Genomic DNA, 3,516 nt, shown 5'->3' on the forward strand with positions numbered 1-3,516 from the left:
CCAAAGCATTTCTCACTAAGGGATACTCAACCTATATCAGTAAATATTTTTATAACAGCTTATTGCTGGAGCCGATATATAAAAAGAAGTTTTTGTTCACTGTTCAATTTGTTATATAGACAATATAGCTGAACTATTATAAGATATTTCATATCTACCTCTATCCACTCCAAATGGTTAAAATGAAGAAATTTTAAAATTCCAAATTTGTAAAATTCTTCAATACACTAAGGGAAAGGAAAAAACACACCTTGCTAAATAGTGATAATAGAATTACTTAGCGATTCATTGTCTTTAAATATATATTTTCTGACTTCAACTTACTCAGAACTTATTCAACCCTAAGTATAAGTAAATTATGAAACTGAAGTTTAGATATACACCCAGTCACTTTCAGAATATGGGGTGCCCGCCAGATGATCAAGCACGAACTTGAAAATGTAGCACAGCTGAGCTCCAAGAAGGCACACGTAGCCATTCAGCACTTAGGAAGTGTTCCTACACAGTCTGGGTTTTGTAATACCAATCATAACCAGGTTATGGCTATTGCAATATTACAAAGCTTCTAGTTTAAGTTTTTATGCTGTAGAGGCCATATTAAGAGTTGAATTGCCAAAAAGATTAGAAATCCCTATTTTAGAGTCTTCACTGACATAAAAAGAAAAGTGAAATAGTCCAGTGCTCCTTTTAATATTCATCCAGGAAAAAGTTAAATATTTTGGTGGTCTGTTAGACAAATCATTCAGAAGTACTTTCATCAATCATGCACTCTTAGCCTCATAGTTAATGCTAAATGTGGTAACTTGATGCTAACTTGGCTTTTTAGAAAAGTACAAGATTAGTAATGCAAAGATAAATTAAATGGCATTATTGTACTGAAAAGGGAAGGATTAGGAAAAAGTACAAAACGAGTCTTTGCTTGTGCTACAAAAATGTAGAAAAAGCTTCACCTTGATGCTTTTGTGTTTCTACCACTCAGTGTCCTTTCCTCTACCTACTCATGAGCTACACTACTGATGCCACCATTGCCTTCTCATGTTTTCTCCTGTCCTTGCATCCTTGCAAAAGACACCCTATGAGGAACAACAGTTATATAGCAAAATATTGATTCATAAAATAAAATCCTCATTGAATTTAAAAAATTAAGAAAGTAAACTACCAATGACATAGTTGTTTAGATGTAGATATCAGCATACTGAGTTAATCAAGAAGAAAAATTTTTCACATTAACTCCTATTTTCAAAAATCTGGTGCAAATTCTTAGTACAATGTGCGCAGTCATCCTGTATATATACTTGCATATTTTTCCCCAGATTTTTTCCTTATTTCTCATTTCTTAATATTTTTTCCATAATTTTATTGAGACACAAATAGCAGTGAGACTGTTTGAAACAAAATTGGTAGGACAGTTTCAATAATTAACACATTGCATACATTCTTCCTAGTGGTTAATTGCTGTACAAGATGTGGACATGTTATCCTATTTACAAACACTATTAGAACAAATCCCCCTATTCATTAAGAGAGTATAACTATATATCTATCCTAATCAATTTGAATACACTGATACAAAATGGATACGCATCTATATCCTCTTTTTTTGTTTAGTTCCATTATTTGAACATTATAGTTGTGTTAACTCAGCAAAATGTTGTAAAAGAGTCCAGTAGTCCATAATATTATTGGGTCTTCCGCTTCACTGGCAATGTCAGAAATTGTTGACATGAGTCACCTACAGCTCAATATAACAGAATGACTTTTCTTCTTATACTTCGTTTTTATACTTTTTTCTGGATAGTTAAGATCAAGGTAAAGTAGGACCTATGCAACAAGACTTGAGGGTTTTGGGTTTGATAAGGTCAGTTAAATCCCCTCAAGATTTATCCTGAGATCCTGTACCTCAGATTATAGAACCTTTGTCAGTGTCAGTCATGTGGATGAGTCATGGCCATTGCTTGACCAATGTGCTCTCTTTGAAAGCCTGTGAGAATGTTTTCTCTCCATGTGACTCTCTTTAGGCACACTCTACATCATTGATAATTTTCTTCTTTGGCCACATAATCTCCTTGATCAGGAAATATGGGACACTACCGAGTTACATGACGCTACAGTAAAAGTTCTCATATGTCCTGAGTACTAATTGACTTTGGAAGGCTAAGGCCAAAATGTTTGCTTTCCTTGCAACCCTCCTTTTTCTTTAATTTTGATCTGGAAACTTAGGTTGTTAACCCTCCAGAAGAGAAGCTTATTGTTATTATCATACAACCTAGGCAGTTAAGCTTAACCTCACTGTCTGAATATCAAGCATCTTAGGCATAACAAAAAAAAACATGCTTGAATGCCTGTCATTTTAATCTTCTATTTGTGTATCATTTCTAATGAAATATCAATAATTACTATGCTCTTTTCTATATTAAATATATTTTTTTATTGTTGGAGAAAAGAGTGGTGGTGAAGCAGAGATGGTTGTTTTAGTCTGCCCTTGTTTACTCTGTCTAGAGAAACAACATTTTATACTTTGTCTTTCATGGCAATGTTTTAAACGACACTCTTAAAATTAGGGAATAGAAATAAATTCTTTTATGATTTTCTTAATGTTTTTTGCTTTTTTTGCAAACTAGTTATTTATGCATAAATTTCAAAAAGGTAAGCAAAAAATAAAAAAGATGTTTCATTACCAGGCATTATGGCCAGCTGTGTGTTACGTGTCCGGAAGTTGGAGGTCCTGTGGGAGCCCAGAGCAGGAGCTTTACTACCCTGCAAGCGTGGCCGGGACCCTGGGCCAGGGTGGAACATGAGGGGCGGGGCCCCACTGGGCCTGGGTGCAGCAGTCCCTGGAAGTCTCAGGCTGCTCCACTCTCTGTCCCTGGGCCTCACACACCACAGGCAGAGAGATGGACCTGCCAGAACTGGCTCCCCGGAGCCAGAGGAAACTATTAGAAAGCAATCCAGGATGCCCAACACCAAAGTACACAACACTGGGAGAAAATTTACAGCATATCATCCCTGATACATGACATGTTCCATGGCTTGTGGTGGTACAGCGTCCAAGTATGAGAACCCAACACACTGGAGCGAACAAGAACAAGTCATTAAGGGGCTTAACTCATCTTGGGTCACTCACAGTATCCTGGCAATGGATCACCCATCCTCCAAGTTCCTCCAGCAGTACCACATAACTGACTAGTGGCATAAAAACACTCGTAAATCTGAGGAAACCTGATGAACATACTAGCTGTGGTAACTCTCTGAGGCAAGAAAGTGGCTTCATGTACCTTCCTGAAGTATTAGTAGAGGCTGGCATTTATTTCTATGATTTCAGCTTGAAGGATTATGGTGTAGCATCTCTCACTATGATCTTAGATATGGTGAAAATAATGACATTTGCTTTACAGAAAGGAAAAGTAGCCATCCACTGTCATGCAGGGCTTGGCTGAAAAGATGTTCTAACAGTGTGTTATTTAGTGCTTGCAACAAGAATGACTACAGATCAACAATTATATTTCTGCAGGCAAA

The sequence above is a fragment of the Octodon degus genome, unplaced genomic scaffold (genome assembly GCF_000260255.1).
Source record: "Octodon degus isolate 3935 unplaced genomic scaffold, OctDeg1.0 scaffold00526, whole genome shotgun sequence".
Classification (NCBI taxonomy): Eukaryota; Metazoa; Chordata; class Mammalia; order Rodentia; family Octodontidae; genus Octodon; species Octodon degus.